At 37.0% G+C, this 14,247-nt stretch overlaps 1 protein-coding gene across 7 annotated transcripts in view; it reads right to left on the bottom strand.

Moving 5' to 3' along the window:
• KCNT2 (potassium sodium-activated channel subfamily T member 2) overlaps positions 1–14,247 on the bottom strand; it is a 224,785-nt gene that overhangs the window by 158,375 nt on the left and 52,163 nt on the right. The gene's annotated exons all lie outside the window — the stretch shown is intronic.

The following is a 14,247-nucleotide window of genomic DNA, read 5'->3' as shown; positions in this document are numbered from 1 at the left end:
GAATGTTCAACTCACCAGAGGTAGAAAGAAGCCAGACAAATCAATTAAGACACTGAGCATGATATATTTAATCCACTGTAAAATGATGTCAACAGTCTAAAAATAATATTGATTTAATAAATGCATTTGCTTTCTCCCTGTATTATGTGATGGCATAATTAACATTTTCAAAATATGGAGTGAAAAGGAAAATCGTGTTCAGTGCATGGTGACTTATTAGTAATCATCACTTGAAATTTTCTTAGTCTCAAGTACGTGTATTATAAATTAGGATTACAAAAACAGCTAAGAAAGCATTTTAATGTTTTTAAAAACAACAAAGATTTCATTTAATCTTTCCTAATATCACAAAATTTTGATAATGTAATCCATATAAACTAAATTGTTTTGTAGTTTTGGTTTTTTTGGTAGCAATACACATGGGAGATAAAACGGGGGGGAAATTAACATATAAAGGTGCTTATGTATTAGATAAATATTTCACTGCTATATCCTATGGTGTATAATCAAGAAGACTTGTAAGTATTTTTAAAACTGTCTATTATGCCGTAAAAGTAAAAGGGATTTTGTTATCAATTGCAAACCAAGTTTTATCTGCTATACCTCCTAAAAGGCTTGAAAGCTCTCTAACTTTACCTCTTATCTATAGAGAAAATATTTCCATGCCTAAACATTTTTGCATTCCTTTTCATCATTTTCTCATTTACTTTCCATCTTTTGTTTTTCATTCCACTTATACATTGAGTGGGGCGGGGTGAAAGGTCAGAAATTAAGATTCTCTTGTTAATTTTTCCAGAAAGAAGCCATGAAAATTGTGATGGTATCTTACAGAACACTATGCGCACACACACACACACACACACCCCACACACAATACACAAACCCGCACACTCACACATGCTATAAAAGTACACACACACACAGACAGACAGAGCTGCATTAGTATCTTGGATATCCTTTATCGGCCTGCCTCCCTCGGTTATCAAATGAAAAGGCAGTTCATTTTTTTAAAAAAATAACTGGTAGCAGGCTAAATTAGTCAAATTTGCTATGGATACAAAAGCCAATTTGAGAGGACATATGGCTATTACACAAGTAATTCAGCAAAGGCCATGTAGATTTCCTTCCTTGAATTATTAAATTTATAAGACTATGAGTCCATTCTTCAGATAATAGCTGGAATTCAATACTGGGTTAATAACAGAGGTACATTTTTTAACTACAATGAGATTGTCTACAGCTTTACTCAAAATAACAAGGGATGGGGAAAGCATTCCATGTGAGACAAAGTTTATGGAGCTGGAAATGTTTCGTCTAAATATGAAGACATAGCAGTACCAGAAGAGCTTTCTTTACATATTGAGGCTGCCATCATTATTAAAATGAGATGTCTCATACTGTGATGTTCTATTGCGTAGAACCAATCATAGAAAAATGGGAGAACAACTCTGAAATGGCCCTCACTATGGAGATCTCTCAAACACGTGCTAAAGCGGATAACCGCTTGCAAATGATTGTTTTTTGTTTTGATTTCTTTCCTAAAGGCACAGACAATTTTGCATGGTGTGAGGTCTCATTAAATGAAATCCAAATTCCCTTTTAATTATAATATTATGTGAAGTAAAACAATTCATCTAATGATCTCTCCCAGTTAATATGCTCTCCAAGAATCGTGGATGACAATGAAGTACGGCTTGATACAAATACTTATTAAAGTTAACGCTCAAACGAACAAAAAACAAGCAAAACTCTTTTTGATTCATATCTTCTCTCAGGTACAGAAAAATGCCCTTTAGGTTTATCATTTATAATGTAGAGCGGTGCTGTCTTTTATTTGATCGAACAAACAATTCTTAGCAGAATCGAGGTCGGTGTTTAGTGTAACATTTTGGGACCTTCTGCAACACCATACAGTTCTGTAGTACTCACAGATTTAGTACAGAGTTTAGTGTTTATACTTCTCAATTTTCTTCATGATTTTAATTGGTTTTAAATAGCCTCTTAGTATCTCCTTTTCCAGGTACAAATGTCCTCCCTCCTTCTTTCCCTCCTTCCCTCCATCCCTTCCTTCCTTCCTTCCTCTTTTCCTCTGTTCTTCTCTTTCTTCCTTTCTTCTAACCTCCCTCCTCCCATTTAACTTTATCTGAATTTACCTCCATCCAGTAGGGCAATTTAGTGAAAGCTTTCTGGACCTTTCTCAGAACCATACAGTTTTAAACAATATACTAAGTCATATCTGCCTTCATCACTTCTTAAAATGACTTTTTTTTTCTTACGTGTTTATACTCCAGATAAAATTTGGGATGATTTGGTGACATTTACCCCAATATAATAGTAGAATTTGGATTATATTTAATAAAAAAATAAATAAAGGGTGTTGTAATTATTACTACATGTTATTTTTCTTATTGACATGTTTTCATTGTTTAATGATAGTTTTATATTGGTCAGAAATATTTTATTGTTTTATTTAGGTAGATCCTACATATGCTTTGTGATACTTATTTCTTGGTATTATAATTTGGGTTGCTATTTTAAGAGGGTTTTGTTCCGACCTTTAACTTGTGTTTTTAGTAGTATAAATGGCTACCATGTCGATCTCCTTTATATGTAGTGGTATATTTTCAGGTTTATTTCTTGGGTTTTCTAGGCAGACAATCATTTCATGTGGAAATCTTCTCCAATATTTCTATTTAGATTTCACTGTTCTTGTCTTACTACGTTGACTAGCACTTTTTGAAGGAAAATATCAACTGTGGGGTATATTCTTCTTATAAAAGAGGGCCTCTTGTGCTTTAGCAGTTAAATTGTTGATCCTGGAATTGCAATAAATATTTATGTTTTACTAAAAGTCATATCAGGAGTGGATGGATGTTGATTGTTATGAAAAACCTCTCTTGAATCTATCAAGTTGAAGGTGCGTCGTTGGGGTATTTTGCCATAGCTTTGGTGAATTATTTCAATAGTTTTTCTGGCGCAATTTTTTTTTTCATTTCTGGAATAAATTTCTTATATTTTTTGTTTTTCTTCCATAGTCACAACTAAGATTGATGTACTTTCATCCTTAGATTATTCTAATATCTTCAAATATGAATTGAAACACTCTCCAGATGTTTCTTTGCCCTGGAACAATTTTGAATATTGTAGAGATTTTTTTTTTTTTTGGCACCATCATCAATTTGCCCCGACACTATCAACTGCCTTAATGTTGATATTAATTTCTTACTTTTTTGTTACTTTTTTTTTCATTTTCTACTAATTCTGTTGCTCTGGTTACTTGAATTTAATATTTAAAAAATGCAGTATCTTGTTAAAATGCCGTTTTCTTGCTTCACTCTTAAAATTCTTATTCAGGAACTTTGAAGTAGGCCATACCATTTTAACAACACAGAAAAATGATTCAGACCTGGCTTGTCAATGAATTGTACTTTCACAAACACTACTTTGCTTTTCTTAAGAGCTGATGCCCTCAACTCTGTGTAGGACGCCAGCTTTGGCAGACATTCTCTTTTGGAACTTAGAGTAGATACAGGTCATTCATTGTCAAGGGAAAATCCTCCCTCTGTGTCTAATAGGTGTTATTCCCTTCCTGCCTCCCTCTGATTCTGCAGGATTAGTCATGGGGGCCTTGCATGTGTGTTTTATTACTTGCCTTGTCTCAGACAAGGCAATGCCTGCCTGGACTTCCTGGCCTCAGCAGGCAGGTTCAACGGGTGCAAGTAAGTTCTGCTGTCTCACTAATGATCTGGTGGTGGTTTTCCTTTGGAAAATCTACATCTGGACAGCAAGTTCATGAACACAGCTCCCAGTACAATTCCCATTTCTAAGGACTTTGTACCTGACATCATTTCTTTGCTTTTATATTGTGACATGCTCCTAACCCCAGGCTTGGTGTGCTCGGATTCCAAAAGTAAGGAGAAAAAGTAACGTCTCTCCCTATACCACTGCCAAGATTCTCTCACTCCCTTCGCACCACTACCAAGTTCTAAATTGGGTATACACATATGAGAACTCCATCTTTACAAATGTACTACTTTACTGTGAGTATACCCCTATTTTCTCTAAAGTCACTGTTACATCCCCCAAAAAGATATGTAGGTCTAACTTACAGGATCTCCAAATGTGACCTTATTTGGGCATGGGGTCACTGCAGACATAATTAGTTAAATTAAGATGACATCATATTGGAGTAGGATGGGTCCTTAATCCAATAGACCTGGTGTCCTTCGAGAAATCTGGACACAGACACAAAGGGAACGTGGCCGTGTGAAGATGGGTAGAGACTGGAGTGATGCAGCCATGATCCCTCCTGGGATCATGGGGCCCCCAGAAGCTTCTCCCCTAGAGGCTTTGGAAGGGACACAGCACTGCCAACGTGATGATTTCAACCTTCTCTACTCCACAGCTGTCAGTCAACCCAATTCTATTCTTTTCAGGCACCGGGTTTATGGTACATGGGTATGGCCATCCTAGGAAATGAATGGAACCATTTTCTATGATGGTGACAGTAGCAATTCCTGATCCTATGAAGTGAGTCTGTTAGAATGTAAGCTCCGCGAGGGCAGAATCATATTGAGTTTTGTTCACACTTATATCTTTAGCTTCTCACATATTACATGGGACTTATTGGGCACTATTATGTCTGAATGCCTGAATGAAGGGGTTCTGGGGTCCCCAGGTCTTCCTTTGGTGCAAACCTTAAAGACTCTGAGTGGATAGTATGCTGGAAAAGACAAAAGCATGTCATTTTCCTCCCTTGGGTTGTAACAATTTGAAGGTGAAAAACTTGGGTTGTGGGGAGGTGAACTCTTGAAAATCTTTTCTTATTCCAACTTGATCTACCTTGTGATTAATGATAGTTCCTTATAGGTTTTAATTTTTTTTTCAATTTGGTAATTTAGATTTGTTTGTTTATTTGTACTGTCTCCCCGTGATTTACTGAATACTTAGGGAAGACATTACACTATTGTTAATTTATTTAATTTTTACAGTGTTGCTATGATGTGGGTAAGGCAACCATCCACTTTCTTTTATAGAAAAAGACATTTAATTCAAATAATGTTAGTGACTTGCCCCAAATCATATAGGTCTTTGCATTTCTGCTTCTTGCCTCTTGCCTCTTTGTCATTATTAGGAGAGTTCTAGGTCATCTGCAAATTATTACAAAAGAATACAGCAAACACCAGATCCACACTGGGTTGGGGAGTGTTTGTTTAGTCCTGCCCTTTGATTATTGACCCTAAATCAGGTTCCTGTCCATTTCCAAATAGTCACTCCTAACTTCTGGTAACTAAATTGTTTAACAGAGCAACTATTCAAATGAAGACTTGTGAAAAATTAATTATTAAGTCAGCCCACGATCGATCTTTCATCTGAAAACAACAGTTTCACTAGTTCATGCTCAAGTGCTCTCAGGGCGTTGACATCTGGCTTCCAACCTTTACTACACACACAAAAATACACTCACTTTGGCGACTTTTCCAGCTTCTTTTTGCCCCATCTAATTCGTTTCATGATTACTCAAGCCTCACTCTCCCACCTCCTTTAGTCGCTAACATCTGTTACGGAGGCAGAGACTAATTCTGATGACCTTCGATGGCATTCTCTGTATTTTTAAAAGAAAATCTGAAATAATGTCATTTTTGGAAAGGGAACCCAGCTTTAAACACACACACACACACACACACACACACGTACACTCTCATAATACACACACATCTATACGTGTGTGTTTAAATATACATAATGATGGAATGGTAATGAGGAAAGACTCTGCGGTGCTAATCACTCATCAATTTTCCTTCGTTGTGGATAATGCTGATCGCCCCCCAGTAATCGCATTTACACTCCTGTCACTCTTTGGTAATCACGGCTTGCAGGTAGCTGGAAATAACGACCTTGACGTTTCCATGGTAAAACACATTACAAGTCCACTCAGGAGTACTTTTATATTCAGTTCTCTGCGGTTAGAAAACTCATACCCTCACGTGCAATGTTTATTTGCAGGGCTTCATTTTATTTAAAATAATTAAATCTAAGCAACTGCATTTTAACTCAACTCTAAGCATGGGAAGCAAAACATAAAGAAAGCTAAGTAAGATATATATAGAGGTACATGTTTTCATCCTTAAATTGCAAAGAGATTTTACTTCTCAGTACCCTTGCCCAAATGAGTAGGGGCAGGTCTGGGTCCAGCCATTAAAAAAAAGAAAAAGAAATGCAAATAACAGAACATTCATTCATTTTTATTCTGTTATGTGTATCATAAGAGCAGCAAAAATACACAGCGTTTGGGCTTGGGATAATTTGTGTTTGGTAAGGATCATGTATATTTATAACCACCACCTGAAAACAAAGGGAAAATCAGATGCTTTAAGATCATTTCCATTTTTTTTCTCTTACTTCAATTCTACTCCTTCGCATTACACACAGACACCAACACACACACACACACAGACACACACACACACGCCCCCAAAGATAAAATGCATATGAGTACATACATATGCACCTATGCGTGCATGCATGCATGCATACATGTACAGAGACATTCTGGAAAAAAAAGCTGTTAGCCCCAGAAGGCTTATACGCTTACGAGGTAATATGAGTATGAGGCAATACGGCCCCACCACAAACCTGCCAACCTCCCAGTCCAAACCCATAACATGCCAGTCTACTTTTCTTTTTCCTCTATACCTATACGAAGATAGAAGATACCGTGTGATCTCTGACTCAGATTGGAAGATTGGAAGACCTTGGAGAAAAATATAATGCAGCTCCCACAGCCCAGGACAGCTAGGAATAGCATGGTTAAATAGCAAAGCCCAGGGTAGAGAGAAATGGTTATGTTTTGGGGGAAGGAACTATTGGGTCTCAAAGAGTCAGGTCCTATTCACCAAATGTTAGTGGTTAATATGCAGCTGGAAATTACATGGAGACACTCCTATGCAGTGAAAGAAGCATCTTCCCACTTTAAGTAGCTTTTTGCACCAGTGACACAAGATGTTACATCAACCCTCTAAGCAGCCTCTTGTTTATTGCACTTCTTTCAGAGAGAGAACAGTTCAGTAATGGGTACAGCTCAATGGCACATGTATTTCTCTAGAATTTCTCTTAGTACTTAGTACTTAGGGTTCTTACTTACATAAAAGTTACACATATGACTTTTAATAGGTAAGTCGTATTGGGTTACATACAGTTAAAGACAAGGTGGCACATTTGGAGGAAGAGAGGAAAATACAAATAGAGTTTCACTCAATAAAATATTATAATAAAGCTAATGGGTTTCCTAGGGAAACCAACTTTTCCCCACAGTAGTTCATTTGAATGTTTATTTGTGTGAAGGGATAAAAGGATCGACTTTGGAATCAGATAATGTACATTTGATTATCAGATCTGACAACTTTTATTCCATGTAAAATGCAGATACTACTTTCATTCACAGGACTGTTATGAACATTAAACAAGATACTTTATATGTGACACATACAACTGAACATGACAACTGAAAACTTCTTGTTGGTGCGTTGGTAATAAAAAGGGGTCCTCGGCCATCTTGGCTGTGGTTCTGATTGACGTCCAAAGGAAGAAAGAGACACTGAGGCTTGCTGGTTTCGTTCATTTGCTAGGGCCGCCATAACAAAATACCACTGACTGGGTGGCTTAAAGAAACAGAAATGTATTTTCTCATAGTGCATTTTACTTATCCTGTTGACATTAGGCATTAGGCAGAGTGATCACTTCTTCATTCTTACATCACTTTCTTCCCCTTGACTTCCAGAGTAACTTGTTCTCTTGGTTTTCTTCTCACCTTACAATTTATTCCTTCTAAGTATCCTCGGCTAGTTCATTCTCTTCTGTTCTCAAAATCAGTCTTCTTTTATAGCTATCTTCAAAATGTAATCCATCCATATGCTCCAGATTGCCGAATTTATATATTCAGCCCAGTGCTCTCTGCCAAACTGATGCACCCAACTGCCTGCTCAACTTTTCTCCTTTCATCTCTCTAGTGGTCATCTCTTCTCCCAACTCAGCATAGCCAAACCTAATTTTCTTGATTTTCTTCCCTGACATCTTCTCCCAATCTGAGCTGATTTCAAATCCATCCTTCTGATGGTTCAGACAAGAGTCACATAATGATACCTGAATCCTCTTGCACTTAAGCACATGTTAATATTATTCTTTAGAGTTCTCTGGGTAGTAAAAATCTTTTAGCACAATAAGGAAGAAGAAAATGAAAGAAAAAATGCTTATAACATGCTCAGTTGACACTAGCTGGTAAAAATGACGTAAAGATATTTAAACTTGCCTTCAGGTTAAAATTTATTTTCAAGGCAAGATATGGAAAGCCAAAGCACAACAAAAATTTAAATGATAAATACAAATATTGAGACTGAAGGAAGGCTCCATCCGTGTATCAATGTACAAAAATAATGGTAAAATATTTCACACCATTGAAAGCATTGTGATGTTCAGTCTTCTATTCTAAGGCATGACCTTTAATTAGATATGGCTGCGGAAACTGCCAGATTGGATCCCTGGTGTGAGTGATACATAGTGACAGAGGGGAGGATTGGAAAGGAAATAACCACCCTCTTTCTTCTTCCCCTCACCTTATTATGTCTGCGAAAGGGGGTACTCTGATCTCCCGGCTAATTTTCCCCATGCCTATCCTCTCCCCTCCCCCCATTAATTGCAACTGGGGCTCCAGAGTTTTACAGAGATTCAGAATTGCTTTTAAGGGAAAATAAAGTTTGTCATGGCACAGTTTTTCAAAGCCTCATTAAATGTCAAGCTCTACTAAAGAGATATTAATCAGTTTCTGCTTGTAATTATTTGCCCAGTACCCAGAGTGTAGTGGATGTTGACTAATATATATGGGATTAAAACTTTCTCATCAGTAGTTGCTTCTGACACCCCATTAGCATGCAGAGTAGACAACGATCAGCATGTAGAGGCTGGCAGCCTGTGGCCAATGCCACCTGGCATCTATGCCAGGAAACAGAAACTCCCAGACAACCTTGTTCCCAAAGATGGTACACATCTGCCGAATTCAGAACGCATACTTCTGATTTGCTGTGGCTGATGTGACTGCGCTAGCATACTATAAATCCTCTTGAGTTCCTCAACCTGCCTTAATTATCATACCAGTTATTGAGCTTTTAAATCGGGGGTCACTACTTTTCCATAAAAACAGTCTCTGGCTATTAAGAATAATGACTCTTAAATAAGCTGTCTTTTGGCTTCCTTCTGGGCCTTGCCCTGCTTTCTTCAGGTCTCATTTTAGATACCCCCGAACACTCTTCCTCACCGAAGTTTTAGTCAAATGACACATGTGTAATTTTTGCATAGTGCACTCGATTCCTTTTACCATAGAACTCGTGGCAATGTGACAGAATTGCCTTTTTAGGGGTCTCTATCCTTCAGATGGACCTGAGAGGTCCAATAACTACCTCCATTCCATGAGACACAGAACACGAACATGTGAGGGGAAAAAAAAGGAAAATTTAAAAACACATAATTAGAAATTTGGTATATTTACATTTGAAAGTGTGTCCCCTCCTTGAGCAAAGTAGAAACAGCCTCGGTTAGTGCTTTGCAGAAACAATGAGCAAAAATAGACTGAAACAGACAGGAAGCTACCGAGTACCAGATGGAATGCGTCATCAATAAATTCGAACTAGAAGCCATCGAGAGTTTATTTGAGGGCAGGTTTGCTGCTGTATGTCCCTCCAAAGCTGCTGGTAATGCTTTGTGTGGCTCTAAAGTAATGAGGCTGGAAACTGTGTGTATTTGGCTCATTGTGGTTGCATTTTCACACCCGAACACAGTGCCAGGCACACATATTTGACACTCATTGTATTTGCTGCGTGTTGAATGAATTTTGGTGTATAGAAGTTTGCTCTTTGCTCTGTGTCTTCTACATTCTTAATCTGTCAAAGTCTTACTGTCAATTTCAAATCTCTCCTGAGGGTCTATTTAGTGTCATGTTTTTTTTGCATTTTGTGTGTGTGCTTTTTGTTGGTGATTTTGCTGTTTAACCCTCAAGCAGTAATACCAAGGTGCTGTCTAGTGTCCCAAATACTAGAAAGATGCCATGTGCCTTACAGAAAGCATGCATTTGTTAGGTAAGCTTGTTCAGGATTGAGTTCTAATGTCATTGGCTGTGAGTTCAGTGTTCATCCAGAAAAAGGAAAAGGAAGCACACCCATCTGTATGTAAGCCTGCTCTGGAAAATTAGCATCTATAGTTGCACGACGAAGCTATGGAAAAGATGGAAAACTGGCTCAATCTGTGAATTCATGAGATGATGATCGATGAAAGGAAAAGTATAGTGGACAACGTAGTCCTAAGGCTGAAAGCCAAAGAACTTTATGGTCATATTATTCAAGTTCAAGAAAATATTAAACCTTTCCCAGTGTTTTATTATAAAGGTAGTCCGTGTACATTTAATTATTTTGAAGACATATATATATGAAATTAGGTGTCTCTAAACAGAAACACATGTGAAACAAGAGTATGTATTGATCAGTTGGTGACAATGTGTCCAGAAGCTGTCAGGAACCTAATCCTGTGTTTACCTAAGGACCAGCTCCATATTCGCTACTTCAGTGTTTGCAGAAGCATCACAGAACAGAACTAGTGCAAAGAATGAGAATTGACTGTGTTTGTGTGCATGTGTGTGTGCAAATTATACTTGTGACCAATGCAAACAGTCCCATACATGTCTGTATATTATCTATATATACAATATATAAATAGAAATAGAATACAAAAGCATCACTTGCTCTGGACATACCTTGGTCAGGATATACCTTGCAGTTTTACTTGGATGACCTAATATATTTTTGTCTGTTCTTCACATGTCACCAGCACAAAGCACTGTCTGTCTAGTACTTTTCTGCATCACCCTTGGCGTGGCGACACAATAGACTATTCCTCTAAAGTTCGTGTTGAAGAAACAAAAGGTCTCTGTAACGGCACATATCTCCACTCATTCTAGTGGCAAATAGTGGACCTAATAGCCTTTCTGACAGCCGTGTATTAGCTTGAGTAAATTAGCCCTTTGTTGTTCAAGTAAACAGTGTTGCTAGCACAAGGTCTGAACGTGCACACATAGAAATGCATCAGACCAAAAGCTGGGTAAAATTACCTACAGTGTGTCCACAATTATTCACATGTAAATAATGGCACTTTAGTAGCAAAAGAAAGAAAATGGGGGGACATGAAGTCACTGATATTAATAATCTAAAAAATTTCCTGAAAATAAGGCCATTATCTTTACAGTTTCAAGTGCTTTAAAAGCTGCTTGACTTTCTTTCATGGTGAAGAATATCAATAGGAACCATTATTCCTCTGGTGAGTCAGTATGTGCTCTCGGAAAGTAGCATATATTTCCAACATATGAGGTATACGTTTAATTACTCAGAAACAGTCATTTAAGTAAAAAATACAAAGTTACAATTTGAAAAGTCCCTATTAGGTAAATAATTGAATATGCAGCAAAGGTGCTGGTGCTTACAAAGGAACCCGATTCATATGAGGAAATATTTGGTGCAAAGCATAGAGTTGGATTGATTTATCTCTTTAATCTGCAGATGTTAAAACTATTTCCTATTTTGTTTAGCAGTTTTCATGAAAAGGAAAAGTTAACTCCAAATGACTAACACGAACAACACCAAAAATATTTTGATCACCAATGAAAACGGTGATCTCCAAAATGTACTGTTATATTGATCAGTCACACCATCTTAATATATGCCTGCTATATGCCACACATGTATTTTTTACATTTAATATTACAAAAATCCTTTCAGCTGAGAATTATCATCCTCATTATACAGATAAGATTGATGAGGTTCAGAAAGTTCCATACGTTGCCCAACATCACACTGCTAGGAAATCCAGAAACTGAGAGCTAATAAAAGTGCAGTTTTACAATGAAAATAAAATACATTTTGAAGACTTACTCCCCCATTCCTTGTAATTTATCTTATACAAATACTAGATGCAAAGGGTCATAACTGCTTCTACACTAGAAAAGATTAATAATGGAATGACAGCTATCGTGTCACTAGTCTAATGATCTCCACAATCAGTACTATGGAAGAATGCAACTTCCAGATTAAAAAAATTAAAAGCTTACGTTTTTTATGTCTCATTTGCAAATAATTTTTCAATTTGTTTTGAACAACAGTGCTGAGATCATTGTAAATCCATAGAAAGACAAGTCCTTTTGGTTTTTGCATGAAATAATATTCTCCAGAAAGTTAGAATAAGACGTGGAATTCCTTTGAACATCATTTTCCTCCCCATATTATAATCCTGGGCAAATGCAACCAAGTATTTACAAAGGCTGAGAAATGCTCTTTAGTTTTATTACTCTTCATTATCCTCTGAGCACAAGAGAAAATTTGAAACTGCAAAAACAAAGCGTACGTCATCCTTTCCTGACTTCTCTCGTAGTAACCATCTTCCTGTTCAAGCAAGGATCAAATAGAAATGGCAATACATTGACTTCTAATTTTCTGATGCTATCCAAGCCAAGAAAGGTGTTAGTGACTAAAGAGCCAATAAGAAATGCCATAAGTCTTTACTCAGTATGGGTTATGACCCAAACACTTATTTTACCGTAATCCATTGAAAGAAGAAGAGTTTTAGTTTTAAGTGTAGATCATAAAAACATAATCATTAATGGAGTAGAGACTTATCTTTTATGGGAATTTCCTTCTTGCTGGTTCATGACTGCTTGTCAGTAATAAAAATTGGCTAGCACATCCCTGCTCACTAGGTAGAGTTATTCCCTTTACTGTGACATCAGTCCATTTGTAACAACCACATCAGCAATGCTGACAGCCTGGCCTAAAGGTGCAGATAAAAGGGGCAGGAACAGCAGCAGGCATTTGGAGAGAAAGCTATTTGTATTCAGTCAAGGACAGAAGAAGCCAGGCATAATATAGGTGTGCTTTAGATTAGCTTGGCACTTCCATGCTTGCAGTTATGCCACACGTAACCATTGAACAGGTACCATCAATCTTCAACAGGTTATCTTAAAACAGATAATGTGATTGACTTCTTTTAAAGCAATGTTGGGCAAAACACATTCAAAAGACCTTCCGTTTAAACAATAATTTAGAGAGAGAATGTTGTATTGAATTAGAGAAATTTGATCGTGATTTAACCTGGGAGTATACTTTATATACTCAGTTATTCTAAGATATCTCAAAACTAAATTGCTGAATTGCATATTACTAATGCTAAAGAGAATTTTCAGAAATCTGTACCTCTTATGGATCACTAAAATCAATATATTTAAAACATGCAATAACAGTTCATTGAAACTATGAATTATAAAAGTACTCTCTTGTGGATGAATAATTAAGTAAAGAACAAATAATGATAGCTTTATCCCCGTCAACAAAAACATTCGAACATTGTTCTCATTACTTCAACCCCTTGATGTCACAGCTTACCCTACAGTACCTTTCTCCCGAATCAGATACTGATGGCTGCAGTCGTGGGAAAGGCACAAATGTGGGTCCACAAGGAAATAGCTGTGGAGACATTATGATCTTCTCCTCAGATATTTGTTCAAGAGCAAGAAATTCTTTTACAGCCACAAATTCCTTTTATCCAGATGCTTGATCAAAGGAATAGAGTCTGTTTCTACCATTACTTTGGAGAGACGTTATAGGATGTAAACATTTCAGCTCCAGCAGCCGATTCTAATTTCTTTAATGCTATCTTTATTCAACATTGCTTGACAGACTATTAAGGAAATGTTGATGATACAGGAAGACCATTGACTGGTTAACACGATTATTTTACAGAGCACTGTGCATTCATTAATAGCAAATAAGTTGTCACAATATTCCTCCCCACTTCTTTCTAAAAATCTCTAATTTATATTTACTTATTCTCAGGGTGTTTAGTGTTCAAAACATAGAGCATAGCACAGCACATGTTTCAGAAAATAGAACGTATAACCTTCCCTCTAATAAACAAAATCAGATATTAATTTTAAGTAAAGTCCGTGCTGCCGAGAACATGTCTGCAGACACGCAAGCCTTACCACTCAGAAAAATAAGAGTGATCATATTTCAAACAGCAAGGGCTTCCTACAGTAAAAAATGTACACACACATAAATTCCAAGTGGGCACCATTGTTTCACATGTGCCCTGTGAAATGGCTGACATGTTGGGAGACACAATAAGTGTGGAGGAGTTTCGTACAGGCACACCGGGAAC

The sequence above is a fragment of the Rhinolophus ferrumequinum genome, chromosome 27, assembly GCF_004115265.2.
Source record: "Rhinolophus ferrumequinum isolate MPI-CBG mRhiFer1 chromosome 27, mRhiFer1_v1.p, whole genome shotgun sequence".
Taxonomy (NCBI): domain Eukaryota; kingdom Metazoa; phylum Chordata; class Mammalia; order Chiroptera; family Rhinolophidae; genus Rhinolophus; species Rhinolophus ferrumequinum.
The sequence above is the reverse complement of the archived record's forward strand: the minus strand, read 5'-3'. Positions and strand labels throughout refer to the sequence as shown.